Source organism: Idiotropiscis lumnitzeri, chromosome 12 (genome assembly GCF_059441095.1).
Source record: "Idiotropiscis lumnitzeri isolate Australia: NSW breed Sydney's pygmy pipehorse chromosome 12, RoL_Ilum_1.0, whole genome shotgun sequence".
Classification (NCBI taxonomy): Eukaryota; Metazoa; Chordata; class Actinopteri; order Syngnathiformes; family Syngnathidae; genus Idiotropiscis; species Idiotropiscis lumnitzeri.
The window spans coordinates 1,253,039-1,269,830 of record NC_142402.1 but is presented as its reverse complement, the minus strand read 5'-3'; the positions used below and the strand labels follow the sequence as shown (position 1 = coordinate 1,269,830).

The window sequence follows — 16,792 nt, the reverse complement described above, 5'->3', positions numbered from 1 at the left end:
CAGCTGTTAGCACTCCGTGCTAACCCCACGTCGGCTCCCAGAGCGAGACCCGATATCCCCGCGAGCTGAGGAGGAAGAGACGCGGATGTCGTGCGGGGGCTAAACGCCAGGCAAGGAGGAGACGATACCACCCCGTCCTCCCGTCCGTTATTATGGGGAATGTTAGATCCCTCCCCAATGCAATGGACGAGCTAACAGCGCTAACCCGGCACGAGAGGATTGTCCGGGAGGCTAGCTTGCTGGTGTTCACGTAGCCGTGGCTAACAGAGCTAACATCGGACGCCGTCGTGGAATTGGACAGCTTCCAAATACTACGTGCGGACAGGACACTGGAGAGCGGTAAGAGGAAAGGAGGAGGGCTGGCTGTGTTTGTTAATGATAGTTGGGGTAACCCTGGGCACATAACTGTTAAGGATCAACTTTGCAGTCGGGACATTGAGCTGATAGCTGTGAGCATGCGTCCGTTCTATTTACCGCGAGAGTTCAGTCATGTGATCGCGGTGGCGGCGTACGTGCCACCCTCTGCTAACAGTGAGACGGCCTGTGACGTACTGACTGCAGCTGTGAGCAGGCTACAAACACAGCACCCAAATGCCTTGTTCTTTATCTCTGGTGACTTCAATCATGCTTCTCATTCCTCCTCTCTGCCTTCATTGTAACCTGCCACACCAGAGACAATAAAATATTGGACCTTTTCTATGCCAACACCAAGGAGGCGTACACATCACTGCCCCTCCCCCCGCTGGGCAAAGCTGACCACAACTTGGTTGCTCTCCTGCCTGTGTACAAACCTCTGGTCCGCAGGCAGCCAGCTGTGACACGCACAGTTCAGCGATGGTCCGGAGAAGCCGAGGAGGCCTTAAAGGACTGTTTCAACACAACTGTGTGGGAGGTATTCAGCGAAGCCCACGGTGAGGACATTAATGGTCTAACAGACACAATTACAGACTATATTAACTTCTGCATGGAGAACACCATACCCATCAGGACTGTAAGATGTTTCTCCAACAACAAACCCTGGATCACACCGGACATTAAAGCTCTCCTGAAGGAGAAAAAGAGGGCTTTTGTGTCTGGCGGTAAGGACGAGCAGAAGAGAGTGCAGCGTCAGCTGGGAAGGAGGATCCGAGAGGGGAAAAAGTCCTACAGGATGCGGATGGAGTAACAACTGCAGCAGAACAATGCCAGGGATGTCTGGAGGGGCCTTAAGACCATCTCAGGCCACTGACAACCAGGTAAGACCCAAATGGGAGGGGCTTCAGTGGACAAATGAGTTGAACCCATTTTTCAATAGGTTTGATCAAATGCCTGACCCCGCTCAGGGTCCCCTACTGCAGCCCTCACCTACCCCTCCTGCCACTGCAAATGAGACCCTCTCTCTCTCCTCTCCCCTCTCTCTCTCCACAGGCTCCAGTTCCCAGCCTCATCAGACAACCACCATTTGCTCCTGCTCAGCCTTGTTCCTCACAACATCTCAGGTGAAGAACCAGCTGAGGAAGATGAAGGCAAGGAAGGCAGCAGGCCCAGATGGGATTAGTTCCCAGCTCCTCAAATCCTGCACAGACCAGCTGTGTGGAATCGTCCAGCACATGTTCAAGCTGAGCCTGAAGCTGGGCAGAGTCCCCCAGCTATGGAAAACATCCTGCCTGGTTTCCGGTTCCAAAGACACCCCATCCGAAGGAGCTCAACAACTTCAGACCGGTGGCGCTGACGTCTCATATGATGAAGACCCTGGAGAGACTGGTCCTCGTCCATCTGCGCCCCCTGGTCAGCTCCTCAATGGACCCACTACAGTTCACATACCAGCCTGGCATCAGTGTGGATGATGCCATCATCTACCTGCTCCACACTTCACTCTCCCACCTGGAGAAGGCGAGGGGCACGGTGAGGATCATGTTCTTTAATTTCTCCAGTACCTTCAACACCATCCAGCCCACCTTATTAGGAGACAAGCTGGAGCAGGCGGGAGTGGCCCACCACCTCATCACATGGATCCACAACTACCTCACAAACCGGCCACAGTACGTGAGAACACAGGACTGTGTGTCTGACGTGCTCCTCTGCAGCACGGGAGCGCCGCAGGGAACTTTTCTGGCTCCCTTCCTGTTCACCCTCTAAACCTCGGACTACAAATACAATTCCACAACCTGTCACCTGCAGAAGTTCTCTGATGACTCTGCGATTGTCGGCTTCATCACTGACGGTGACGATCGTGAGTACAGAGGGGTTATGCAGGGTCTTGTGGACTGGTGTCAGCAGAACCGCCTCCAAATCAACGCGCGGAAATCCAAAGAGCTGGTGGTGGATTTCCGCAAGCATCGGCACTCTCCACCTGCACCAGTGAATATCCAGGGAACAGACGTTGAGAGGGTCTCAACTTACAAGTACCTGGGTGTTCATCTGAACAATAAACTGGACTGGAGCGACAACACAGACGCTCTCTATAGGAAGGGTCAGAGCAGACTCTTCCTACTCAGGAGGTTGAGGTCCTTTGGCGTTCGGGGAACACTCCTCAGGAACTTCTATGACTCCGTGGTTTCATCAGTCGTTTTCTATGGAGTGGTCACCTGGGCAGGAGGCATCTCAGGCCGGGACAAAAAGAGACTGGACAAAGTAGTGAGGAGGGCCAGCTCTGTCCTGGGCTGCTCCCTGGACTCTGTGGACTCAGTGGGGGGCAGGAAGATGACGGCAAAACTGTCATCAATGCTGGACAACCCAGCCCACCCACTCAATGACACTCTTAGAACACTCCACAGCTCCTTCAGTGATAGACTGTTACACCCTCGCTGTACCAAAGAGAGATTTCGCCCCTCCTTCCTGCCAGTTGCTGTCAGACTTTTTAACAGGAACATTGGGTCAGGCCTACAAACGGGCGGGCATTAGTGCAATTGTGCAGTGCTAGGATGCAATATACACTACTCCTGTACTTTCAGCCAATTGTGTACTTAAATATTGACCAATGCTGTATTTTGTTTACCATTACAGTATTCTTATAACAGTACTTTTATCACTGCAGTATTTCTACCATTGCAGTACGTTCTCTATTACAGTACTTTTATCATTGCAGTATTTTTTTATCATTGCAGTATATTTTATCATCACAGTACTTTTATCATTGCAGTATTTCCTATCATTGTAGTACTTTTACTATTACAGTACTTTTATCATTGCAGTACTTTTTACCACTACAGTACTTTTATCATTGCAGTGTTTTCTATGATTGCAGTACTTTTCTATCATTTCATTACTCTTACCATTACAGTACTTTTATCATTGCAATATTTTTATCATTGCAGTATTTTCAATCATTCAGCAGTTTTTATCATTACAGCGTTTCCCCCTCTGCATAATGGACAGCCATTAGGAGTGTATCCTTACACTTATATACGTTTATACTGTGTATATCTGCATGCTTTTTATGAATGTCTGCTGCTAATGTTATACATTTATGGCTACATTACGCCGCAGACTCTGTGTGATCTATATCTTTGCTGCCTCAAATTTCCCCACTGTGCGACTAATAAAGGACATCTTTATCTTTATCTTTTGTCCACGCTTCAATATCTACCAATTAAAATTTCCAATCATTCATTCGCTTACTTGGGGATTTAAATAAGACTTTCTCATATTCATTCAAAGTCAACTACCTTCCTCTTGTGGCCAATCTGGATTCGAACATTCAGTTTTGGAGAGCTCTCCCTATTTCAATCATTGGTAGAATCAACACTATTAAAATGATGTTTCTCCCACAATTATTGTATCTTATTCAATGCATCCCGGTTTTCTTGCCGAAATCCTTCTTTAATAAGTTATCCATTATTCTTCCTTTTGACTGGAATTATAAGGGTCATAAGATTAGGAAAGCTCACTTGTCTGAACCGAAACATACTGGAGGGCTTGGCCTCCCTGATTTTTGTCTCTACTACTGGGCCTTTAATCTTAAAATAATTTCAATGCTATTGACGGGCTCTAATGCGACCCTTTGTTAGTTGTAGTTGGAGAGATTGCAGTGCAGCCCTATTGTTTGGAAGCAGTAGTCTTGTCACCAATTCCTTTGGACAAATCGGTTTATGGTAGCAGTGTAATCATACATTCTATGGTTAAAATCTGGAAATCCGGGAATCCCTCCTTCCAACCATCGCAATTTGATTTTTTTTTAATGGAAAGATCTCGGTATTTGCAGGATTACTGATCTTTTTTTTGGGTGGCAGTTTTGTCTCTTTTTCACAGCTGCAGGACACTTACAACCTCCACTTATTTATTATTTTTTGTACGTTTTGTCGTACAATATATTTGCTTTCCTTTATGAAATTGAAAATGTACTATTGTTTCACATGTTATAAATCATGTTACTAAAACATAATTGACAAAAAAAATGAAAAATTCTGCACTTGATTCAGCATTTTTGCAATTTTTTTATGGACAAGGTTGAAGGCTTTCGCTTCAAACTTTATATTTTTTGCCCCTCCATTCACGTTCCTTGTTCCTCAGTGTTGGATTCCTTTGAGGCGATCTCCTTGTCATCTTTGGAGAATGTGGTTCGCCATCCGGCTCGGTTTTTATTTTATGTTGCTTCAAGTGAAATAAAGCCACATCAGTTGCCAAATAAAATGTTTTGGTTCTCTGCTTATTTCGGAGCAATGAGCTTTGATTCCACTGTTACCACTTGTATCTGTTTGTAATGCATAATCCTTAGTAGTCCATCAGAAAGTCTTTGCTATTGGGTGGAAACCATGTATGCCTATTTTTAACTAAAATGGACTAAAACATTTTTGAGTTTTGGTCGAATAAATTTATGCAAACTTGACTAAGCTTCTTTTGAGTTTCCGTCAATAAAACTAGACTAACAACTTTTTGAGTTTTTGTTTATTAAAACTGGACTAAAACCTTTTTGAGTTTTGGTCGACAAAAACTATCACGAATGGGAATGACTAAATGTGACGAAAACTAATAAGCATTTTGGTGCAAATGACTAAGACTATTTGTTAAACGATTCCACAATAAAATAAATCGCATTGAAAATCAATAGGGTGCCATCAAAATTAGCCCCTTTTCCAAGGCATCTTCTGGAATATGGTAAATGCATGCATCCAGTCAGTTTTTGTTGACACACTTTTGATCTTCATTGGGCGCCATTTTTTTTCTGAAAATGTAAACTAGCGCACGTCGATTGAAAGAGAGAAAAACTCAGCCAAAAGAAAAAGACAATTTCAATGGATGTGTATTGAGTCCCCACCAGTCCTTTGAGTTCTATAGTGGAGCAAAGCAACGTTGAATCTAGCGCACCAGAAAAAAAAGATGAAGAAAAATTCTCAAATTAACTTGTCACCTTGGCAACACAATTCAGCCATGCTGCCCACAACTTGATGGTTTTGTACTGTTAGATTTCCACTCCTTAAAATAAAATATATTGTTCAATTCTTTGTCATAGTATTTTACACTTTGTTCTACCTGCTACCATGTAGTTATTTTTTAACTGATGTAGAAATAGAGAATATAGAAAAGTTGCTGTTTTGCTAAAATGTTATTAACACAACTGCTAACATGCTCGCATTTCAGCAATTCCCTTTCACAATAGTGCATGACCACAGATTACGATCACATCAGCACCATGATCCAGATCGAGGTCGTTGCAGAATAGACGTCAGGATGATAAGCAAAAGACCCAAACTCCTCTATCCGTCAGAAACAGCACCACATGCTCAAGAATATTCTTCACTTGTCATTAGTTTTTAAAGCAGCCCTCTACAAGTAAGTTTGCCAAGGTTGATGTATGATTAACACTATTCTCTCTAAAAAGTAAAAAATATTTTCACATTCATTTTCATACATTCCATTGGTGTCTGGTGTTGTGCTCTCTCTCTCGCTGGGTAAGTGCCTCTCGCATTTGATTAGGCCACTCCCATTGCTCGCAGTGTATGACAGAATTAATAATAAAAATACATAAATAAAAAAAAATAAAAGAGCCAAAATAAAATAAAATACAATAAAAGATCCACTATCAAGCTTGGCTACTGGGATGCATCATGAAGGGCACCTGGTTTGGAAACATGTAATCACTGTGGCGACACCTGGGGCGCTGTTGAACCGCAAACTAAGATGGCATCTTGAGTGGGTGCTCCTCCGATCCTACTAGAAATTTGGCCAGAAGATTCTGTTTATTTACACTTTTACCTGGCTTTACACGATTTCTAAACAAATGAGAATCAAAGATTGTGAGGGCAGCTCCAAACCCCGTCTCAGAGGCTCAAAACTACAGATACGACAACTGCGATAACTGGAGATTATAACATTGAGGAAGGCCCGCCAACGACTGCCTTAGCCACAAATCTAAACGAGTTGGAGTCACTTTGCGCGACTATCCCCTCAATGAATAAAAAAAATAAATAAATAAATTACATCATTGATGGCTTTCAGGTGGAAAAACATTGCTTTATTGGAATAAAAAAACGTAAGAAAACCGTCGCCGGAGAAAGAATCTACAACTGGTTTGCTGCCTGCAAAAGTTGAAAAGACCAAGCAAACACTACGTTCGACGTATGTTTCCGATTTGGTAGGGGATCGACGCCGCCAAGACCTTCACTTTGGAAAGTACAGTTCGCACGTTAGAAAGACCAAGACCGGCTCGGAGCAGAGATGTAATTATTCATTTTTTGCAAATTCAAGACCGCAAGGTCATCTTCAATGCAGCTAAACAACACACCCACCAACGTCGGTCACATTATCTTTCCTCAAGATTTGTCAGCAGAAACCATGAAGACACAGAACTCATTCAATGCAGTGAGAAGAAAGTTTATTAAGCTGAAACTTTTCGAGGATTCATTCTGAACCCTGCAAGTGGAGGATTCTTAACAATGACAAGATAGTTCTTTTCACCACAGCAGAGGAAGCAGCAATTCCTTCTCAACGAAGGAACTCCTCCACAATTGCTGCAGTGGTGACATGGACAATAATGTATGGAGTAATGCAGTTTAAACAAGGTTTATATATAGATACATTTGAAACTGGCATAATTAGTGTGTTCTTTTTTTATTCTGTTCTAATTTTGTGAACTACATTAAGGAATACCACTACCTGATTTGGAGGATATTTTATATTGCACATCAGCTATAGAAGTATACTGTATTTGGGACAGGATGTGTTATTTATTATTTAAATACATTATGGGATATTACAAGCATACTAGCTGAACAATTTACATCATACACTTCCTGCAAGTCTTTAATGACTATTTGACAGTTTAGTTGATACAGCGTATTGCGGTAGGTAAATTAAGAGATGCTAACCATGTTGAGTTTAACACTGAGATGATTAACATAAATCTTAAATTGGGATGTGGGATGACAATTCATACTTGTTTTTTCTTTTTTAGATTTTTTTTTGGGTGCTACTACCATATTTGGTGCACATCTTTTGTCACATCCGTTGTACAATACAATACAACTTTATTTATATAGCGCATTTTAAAACAGTTGGAGCTGTAACAAAGCACTTTCCATTTGATGTAATATAAATCAGCGGGAAATTAGAACACGAATTAAAACACGTAAACAATCGCGACCAGAAGAACAGCTCTGCTGTTTAATTTGTCAATACTGTTGATTGAGCCAGATTATTGCAATAGTTCGATTAATAAGTGTTAATAATATTGTGCTTGAAACTCTGTTAATACTGGAACAAGTTATTGGAATACTTGGGATGAGAGGTGGAGTCGGTGGGACCACATGGGTTGTCTGAGGAATGCGATCACAGTTAAGTCACTCTTCACTCGTGTGGATTGGTATTTGCCCTTGTACTTATTTTAAATAAGGGAGTGGAAAAGGATTTTGAGGGTTATTTTTAATTTACCAGATTCACATAAGTTTTGTGTGTGTCTGTGTTTTGTTACTTATCATTATGTCTATGGGTGGCACGGTGCTCCAGCAAGCAGCAACGTCTGCCTCGTCGCTCTCCATCCACATCATCCTCGCCACCTTTGCCAACTCTTCAACCAATCCTCCGACTCACCAAGACTCCTTACAAGCAGCTCACAAGTTATTTTCAGTTTTCCGAGCCTCTTACTCTGAGTTTCTCGGATTGATCGTGTTACGGCCTTTGGCTAGGGCCCACCTACATGGCCACACCCCTTCTTTCAGTGTTGACTCTTGCACCTTTCGTACAAAAGTAAATGGACTAGGTTCCTGCCCGTTCCTCGTTGGTGGCCTGGTCTCCTGCTCGTTTCTCGTTGGTGGACTCGTTTCCCGCTTTTTCATAATGGACAGCCCTATCAACGAGCTCCACCAATTGCAGCTGGGACCAATAAAAGGACCTCGGTTCTGCTGCTCACGGTGGCTGGGACTTGACAGTACAGTCCGCCCGGCTTGCGCTAGTTGTGTCTCTTGCTTTGTGTGGACTTCGTTTAATTTTGAGACACTTGCTATTGTTTACCTATATACATTTGTGAACTTGGTTAATACTTTTTGTTTAACTATTTTGTTCCAAACCTACCTCTTTTCTTTTACTGAGAATAAATTGTCAACTCTACTTCCAAACCATTTTACAACCTGGTCTGTGTTACTTCCCTCCTTCCCTAGCAGAGCAAGTCGTAACATATTGGGGGCTCGTCCAGGATATCTTTTCCAAATTATACACCATTTCCCGGCGTTGGATTAAGGAAAGTTGAGTTACAACAGTTTTTTTTTTAAGTAAGTTGTAGGGGATTTGGCCTGTGAGTACAAATAGACAAAGATGGCAACTTTTAGAGTGTTGGATTTTGTTGCAAAACCCTCCTTGCAGGGGCTAGAAATGTGTAAGAAAACATTTTAAGTTTCAGGTTCCAAAACAAATCCGAAAGGATGAACTCCGCATGCTTGTTAGGGATAGGTTGGTGGAAATAGGCCTGCTGGTTTTGCCAGTGGAAGACCTCTCTCCAAAGCCCAATCAAGGGTTTGTGACACTTCCCAAAGAAGGGTTTGTGACATCTCCTAAAGAAGCCGGTTGAAAGTTCCCATGCTCACCCACCTATGAGCACTTCTCCTCCGGAAATCACAAACAAAGACCGCGAGTGTTTTTACTGCCATAAAACTGGACATATCATTTCAGTCTGCCCCGTGCTAAAACGAAAATCGGATCGTCTGCATCCCACAGCTCGTGACCATAGGTGAGGGTAGGAATACTGAGGTTACCAAACCGGATCCCCTCATCACCTCGACTGCGCCTAGAAATTCTGTCCATAAAAGTGATGAACAGAATCTGTGACAAAGGGCAGCCTTGGCGGAGTCCAACCCTCACTGGAAACGAATCCGACTTACTGCCGGCATTGCGGACCAAACTGCCCGTATCAGGGGGCTCGGTACCCCATACTCCCGAAGCACGCTCCACAGAACTCTCCGAGGGACACAGTCGAACGCCTTCTCCAAGTCCACAAAACACATGCAGACTGGTTGGGCGAACTCCCATGCACCCTTGAGCTTGGCTGTTGTGAGGATGTATTTTAGCGGGTTGTTATCAATTTTCACAGTAAAATGAGCTCCATATAGGTAGTCGTGGAACTTGTCGACCACCGCCCAAAAACTCAAGCTGGTGCACTACATAAATTCTCTCTCAGTTGCTGAATTTGCGTCTTGCAAAAGCAACAAGTCTTAAACCCTCTGGATGGTCTTGATCGAGGACCGCGCCCAGACCATCGAAACTGGCATCAATATGTCGTATGTAGGGCTTGGTCAGATCAGCAAATGCCAGTACAGGTGCATTGGTGAGGCACTGAATGATTTTGTGAAAAGCTTCTGAGCAGGAGGCGTCCCACCGATCACCAAAGGGTTCAGTCAGTTTGTAATAGGTCTTGTTCAATGAAGGGGTGGGGGGGTGATAACCTTTATACAGTTCTGTGAGTGGTCGAACAACAATGGAGTAGTGCAGCGGTATTCAATTAAAAGTCACAGAGGGCCACGACTAAAATTTCTTACAATTAAAAGGTCCGAACCAAAGTCCAACTTCCCTTAATGTCTAGCCTATGTTCACATTTTTATATAGTTTCAATATTTAGTCATTTTCAACAGAGCGCACTTTTATACTAAATATTTAGCAATGTTCCCATTAAACATCTTTGCCAGTCAAACAAATATTAGGCGTTTATTTCACATTCAAGAAAATGTGGCTCCAGTAACTTAAGGGTGCCACTTCCAGAAAATAAAAATATCTCTTGTAAAATATCTCCTGCAGAAATATATCAAGTGCTAAGCATTGAGTTAACGTCTTTTACCCTTTTTTCTTAAATCAAAGCGTTAACAGCCTAAAAAAAACGGAAAGCCTAATTATCCAAGTAAAACAGGTCAACATGTTCAGTACTCAATCAATAAAAATGTCCTCATGAAAAACTAATTCAAAATGAGCTTTGACACTACCTTTTCTTTTGAATATTTTTTTAACTTCTCTTAAAGAGAAAAATGAGTTTGTGACTGCCCTGCCAGTGACTTAAATCTGGGCTGGAATGGAGTCATTGGGATTTGGTAGATTATTTCACACATCCGGGCTTTGTGTTTTCCTTTAAATAATGTTTGTACACATCATTTAAGCACTCCTTCACAACTTCCCCATCACTGAATGTTTTTTTATGTTTCCCCAAAATCCATGATGTTTTTACAACATTCGTTTGCATGCCGCTGGGCTGTAAACAAAAATGTAAAAATCTGTTAAACTGCACTCGAAGTTCAATGTTTTTGCGTGCACTCACCTCAAACTTCAGCGGATAACTTTGCACAAAAAGGGCGGTGCTTTGTTTCGTAGTGGCGCTTCGCAATGTTGCGACGGTTTCGGAGCATATGATGCACACTGGTTTTGAATCGGCTGCAGCCAGAACAAAACTAAATTTCTTCGTCCATTCATTTCAAACAACACGCATCGACCTTGCTAACTTTTTAGCAAGGCATACTGTCAGCAGCACTCTCTTCCGGTCTGCTGCGCAATTGTCAGTGGATCGAAAACAAAAGATTAGATTGGCTCAAATCAGTGACGCCTTTCCGTATTAACTAGAATTGCAGCGTCAACGTTTGCGAATGCGCCCTGAAATTCATCATACATCGGTCATGGGTCCGGTCCGAACCATCTGTCGGTCCGGATCCGGACCGCGGTCCGCCATTTGGTGATGCCTGGAGTAGTGTTATAAATCTGTGGTAGTCACAGAACCCCAGAAAAGACTGCAGAGAATGGAGATCAGTTGGCTGCTTCCACTTGGTCACGCCGTCCACCTTGGCCGATCTGCCGCAATGCCTCGCTCTGAAACAATATGTCTAAAATAAGTGAACTGAGGTCGGCAGAACGGACTCTTGTCAACCGAGAACTTGAGGTCAGCTTCTTCCAGACTTTGACTTTAAGGAGTCAGGTTGTCCAGATAATCAATGACTTCAAGTAGGTGCATGTCACCGACAGTCTTCTCCATTAATCGTTGAAATGTTGCAAGAGCCCCTGTGATTCCCTGTGGCATCCGTTCAAACTGAAGAAAATCCCAGATATTCCACATATGAAGGCTGTTTTTTCTTTGTCCTCCTCAGCCATTGAGATTTGGTAATAGCCACTGCGCAGATCCAACACAAGTCAAGTCAAGTCAATTTTATTTGTATAGCCCTTAATCACAGACAGTCTCAAAGGGCTTTACATAGCCACAATCGACATCCCCGATCTTAACCCCCAGGAGGGCAAGGAAAAACTCACAAAACCTCATTAGGGGAAAAGTGAGAAACCTTGAGAAGGGACCAGATGGGGGAATCCCCCTTCCAGGATGACCAGGCTGCAATGGATGCCAACTGGGCAACATTTGACACATACAATGATGCTATGCAATAATAGATGAGATAATATAAGAGTCAATTGAATGAAGTGCTGCAGGAAGATGACTTCAGTGGAGTGGGTCCTCATCCAGGGCCGTAATATCCATGGCAGCATATCCGAAGATGAACACAGAGAACCACTTACTACCAGACAAACAATCAAGGGTGTTGTCAATGCGTGCTACAGTACACTGATGGGGGATAGTATTGCGATTCAGAGTGCGATACTCAATTCAAATGTGCAGTTGACCGTTCTTCTTACGCGCTAGGGTATTTGGTGAAGCATATGGACTCATTGATTCTGCTATGATCCTTGCTGCCAGCAGGCCTTGGAGGTGACGGCGGAGATCATCCAAGTCAGCCAGGGCAATGCGGTATGCCCGTTCTCTGAACGGGATGTTGTCACTTAAACGAATGTGATGCTCCACGCCCTTTGCCAGACCTACATCCCATTCATCTTTAGAATTAGAATTAGAAATCCCTTTATTGTCATTGTACTCAAGTGTGCAACGAGATTAGAGGGCTCCCCTCTCCAGTGCAATACAACAATAATACAAACAAATATATAAATTAGATAAATAAATAAGAGAGTGCAATGGAATTTAGTACTGAATAGTGTATATAAAAACACATCACAATGCTGTTCTGCAAGGTAAGGGTGTTCTCGTGTGTGTGTGAGAGTTCAGAATGGAGATGGCTCTCGGAAAGAAACTGTTTCTCAGTCTATTGGTCCTCGATTTGATGCATCTGTAGCGCCTGCCAGAGGGCATCAGGTCGAACAGGTGTGAGTTTGGGTGGGTATTGTCTTTGACGATGTTGAGAGCCCTTCTGAGGCACCGGGCGGTGTAGATGTCCGATAGTGAGGGGAGAGGGCAGCCAATAATCCTTTGCGCTGTTTTGACTGTCCTCTGGAGCCTCACTCTGTCCGCCTCAGTGCAGCCGCTGTACCAGGTGGAGACACAGTACGTCAGCAGGCTCTCGATGGACGAGTGGTAGAAGGCTAGCAGCAGCTTCCTGTCCAGGTTGAATTTCCTGAGGACTCTCAGAAAGTGCAGACGCTGGCGGACCTTCTTTACCACTGCTGTGGTGTTGTGAGTCCAAGAAAGGTCGTCGGAGATCTGTACTCCCAGGAACTTGAACGTGTGGACCCTCTCCACACACACGCCTTCGATGCAGAGGGGGGGCGGCACCGTCTTGTTCCTCCTGAAGTCGACGACAATCTCCTTTGTTTTTGCAGTGTTAAGGTGCAGTCTGTTGTCCTTGCACCAAGCTGTCAGTCTCTTTACCTCCTCTCTGTAGGCTGTCTCGTCACCTTCCGAGATCAGACCGACCACTGTCGTGTCGTCAGCAAACTTGACGATGGTGTTGTTGCCGTGGGCCGGGCTGCAGTCGTAGGTGTAGAGGGCGTACAGGAGAGGGCTCAGCACGCATCCTTGAGGGGAACCGGTGCTCAGCATGCGGGTGGAGGACGTGTAGTGGCCGAGCAACACAGTCTGGGGTCTGTTGGTCAGAAAGTCCTTAATCCAGATGCGTGTGAGGGCAGGGAGGCCGAGAATGTCCAGTTTGGCGACGAGGATGTCTGGGATGATCGTGTTGAATGCCGAGCTGTAGTCCACAAAGAGCATCCTTGCATAGCTCTGCTGTCGTTCCAGGTGGCCCAGCACAACATGCAGAGCAGTGTCGATGGCGTCCTCAGTGGATCTGTTAGCCCGGTATGCAAACTGGTAGGGGTCCAGAGTGGGAGGAAGGCAGTCCCTGATGTGCTGGAGAACCAGCCTCTCGAAGCACTTCATGATGACTGGTGTGAGAGCAACAGGACGGTAGTCATTCAGGTGGACGGCTGGTGACTTTTTGGGGACAGGAATAATGGTGGAAGTTTTCAAGCAGGAGGGGATGACTGCTTGAGCCAGGGAGCGGTTGAAGATCCTGCAGAAAACATGTGCCAGTTGTTGGGCACATGCTCTGAGGACCTTGCCTGGTATTCCGTCGGGTCCAGTAGCTTTTCTGGGGTTAACCGCCAGGAGCGCGCGCCTCACATCGTGTTCCTCTACGATGAGTGGGGGGGAGTTGGAGCATGAAGTGCGGGGGTGTGACGGTTGGGGCGAGTCAAAGCGAGCGAAGAAGCAGTTAAGCTCCTCTGCCAGCGATGCACTCGGGTCTACAGAGGTCGTGCTGCCGCCACGGAAGTTGGTGATGCTCCGTAGACCCTGCCACACCTCCCGTGGTCTGTGACTGGCAAGGTGGGCCTCCAGCCTCCCCTTGTAGATTGCCTTGGCTAGCTTGATGCCTTTGCTCAGGTCAGCACGGGCCACCCTGTACTGGGCTTTGTCGCCTGACCTGAAGGCAGCGTCCCGGTCCTTGAGGAGAGCGCGAACCCTGCTGGACATCCAGGGCTTCGCATTTGGGAAGGTCCGTATAGTCCTGTGTAGGGACACAGTATCCATGCAGAACTTGATGTAGTCCAGTACACAATGTGTGTAGACATCAAGGTCCTGATGATCAAAGAGGTCCCAGTTTGTGTCTTGAAAGCAGTCCTGTAATTCACTCATGGCGTCGTCACGCCAGGTTTTCACAGTCTTTGTGGTGGGCCTGAATCTGCGTCTGAGAGGGGTGTACGCAGGTGCGAGCTGCAAGGACAGGTGGTCTGACTGGCCGAGAGGGGCGAGTGGGAGGGCCCTGTATGCGTGCTTGATGTTCGAGTACACATGGTCGAGAGTGTTGTCTCCCCTCGTTGGGCACTTGACATGCTGGTGAAACTCTGGGAGTACAGTCTTTAAATCGGCCTTATTAAAGTCTCCCGCTACTACGTGAACGCCATCAGGGTGGGCCCGCTGATGTTTATTGATGACGCACGCGAGTAGCGAGAGCGCCGTGCTAGTGCTAGCGTCGTGAGGGATGTAAACAGCCGTGACAATCACGACCGTTAGCTCCCTCGGGAGAAAATAAGGCCGGCATTTAACGGACATGAACTCGATGTCGGGGGAAGAGTGCTTCTCGACGATCGTGCTATTGCCGCACCAGTTCTCATGCACGTAAACACAGAGCCCCCCGCCCCTCCTCTTACCGGTGTCCCTCGTCCGATCCGCGCGATGTAGCGAGCGCCCGGCCAGCTGGATGCTAGCGTCGGGGACGTCTGCGTGCAGCCAGGATTCCGTGACGACGATCACACTGCTATCTCTCACATAGCGGTTCCCCAGGATTTGTAATCCCAGATCGTCGATTTTGTGGACCACGGATCTGGCGTTGGTGAGGTACAGACTCGGCAGTGGTTGCCTGTGGGGCTGCCGCCGCAGCCGTTGCAAGACACCGGACCTGCAGCCTCGCTTCTGCTTCCTCTCTCTGCGTCGCCTGCGCCGCCTCCCGGTCCCGATGACAAGCCACGGTGAGCCGGGCAGCCTCGCCAGTTCGTCCGGAATTTTGCGATCATAGCAAAATTCCTCTGTGATGGTTAATTCGCATCGATATCCAATGTCCACGATGTCCTGGCGGGTATATCGATGTTGTGCCTCAGTTGGTGCCAATAAGAGCAAGCAAACACTAATAAAAAGTAATAAGGAGCACTGGGAGGGAGAGCTGTTAGCCGCTGCGTCTATGCGCGCCGCCATCTTGGATGTTTAGCTTGCATAGACACTGAGTGCAGGGCAAGTCTATGACTTGGTCTTTCTTTCCATTCTTGGTTGATAGGGGACTCACAGAAGTCAAACAAAGAGGGGTTCATAGCTGGAAATGATTTGTTTCCACGACTTGGTGTATCTTTCACCATATCCACAGAGTGCAAATGAGCAATCACTGTTCCTTTCGGGAAGGCAGTGGGCATGGAGGACTCATTTCGCAGGATCACCAGGAACTTGTTAGTGTCCAGTGTTTTGGAAAACAATAATGTTGGCTGGACTAGAACATTAGTGGAAGCGCAGGTAAGTTAGCATGTTCTGTGATGAGGTCACTTTACAGACAGCAATGTGCTCGTTGTTCGGAGGTATGACAAGGACCTGTCAATTTAACCTCCGCCATAAGTTTGTCTGGATTGTGCTTCATGTCAAAAATAGCTAAGTGGCTTTGCTTCTCCACTTCAACTTTAAATGAGGTGACATTATCTTTATTTCCTTTCTTGGCTTTTGTGTGAGTAGACCTGACTTTATTGACATTGGTGCCAATAAGGACAGGTATTGTTTCAGAACAATGCGAGTTGGACACACCAAGGCAAGGTCAGGAACAGACTTGATTTCATGGGACTTTGACCTCTTGGGCAACTCCAAGTCAACTTGAATATAGCCCTCGTAAGGGTAACCGTCCTTCGTCTCACTAAGACCCCATATGGCAAGACCCGACACAGGGTTCAGCGGGATATGCAACAGGTTTCAAAGATTGAGAGTGTCAAAGATTATGGTAACTTGAGCCACTGGTCCAGCAAAGCAGTGCCATTAATCTTTACTGTAGCCGTGGACGGAGGCCCAACCAGCCCCTCTGGTAATCCGTTCAACTGAACCCTGACAAAGCTTCTTTCAACTGTGGCATTAGTAGTCTGGGCTCGGACATCATTGGGTTTCTGACTTTGTCTGGACTTCCGTTGGGCTCGCAGCAGCTTCTAAATAACTTCAGGGTAATTCTCTGGAGCAGCACAACGGTTTGCAAAACGTCCATCTTCGCCACAACAGTAACAGAAGAATTCACCTGATTCCCTTGGTGTTGTTGAAGTGGTTTTGATCTAGTTTATTTTCTAGGCCCAGCGATTGGACTGCGCTTTACTGACATGACAGATACTTGCTTTCGAAGCTTGACTACTTCTTTCTTTTATGCGTGAATGCCTGCGATTGGCTGGCAACCAGTTTAGGGTGTACCCCGCTTACTGCCCGATGATAGCTAGGATAGGCTCCAGCACCCCACACAACACATTTGTTGCATTATTGTATTCCACTCATCAGACTGATCAGATCTTGTTCTGGGTTTAAAATAAAATCAATAAAAATATTGTTGGAAAAAAAAAAATC

General features: G+C 45.6%; 1 protein-coding gene and 1 long non-coding RNA gene across 7 annotated transcripts in view; one reads left to right on the top strand and one right to left on the bottom strand.

The window, feature by feature from the left end:
• LOC148325142 (solute carrier family 53 member 1-like) overlaps positions 1 to 16,792 on the bottom strand; it is a 280,462-nt gene that overhangs the window by 96,064 nt on the left and 167,606 nt on the right. The gene's annotated exons all lie outside the window — the stretch shown is intronic.
• LOC148325147 (uncharacterized) overlaps positions 1 to 16,792 on the top strand; it is a 53,585-nt gene that overhangs the window by 26,361 nt on the left and 10,432 nt on the right. The gene's annotated exons all lie outside the window — the stretch shown is intronic.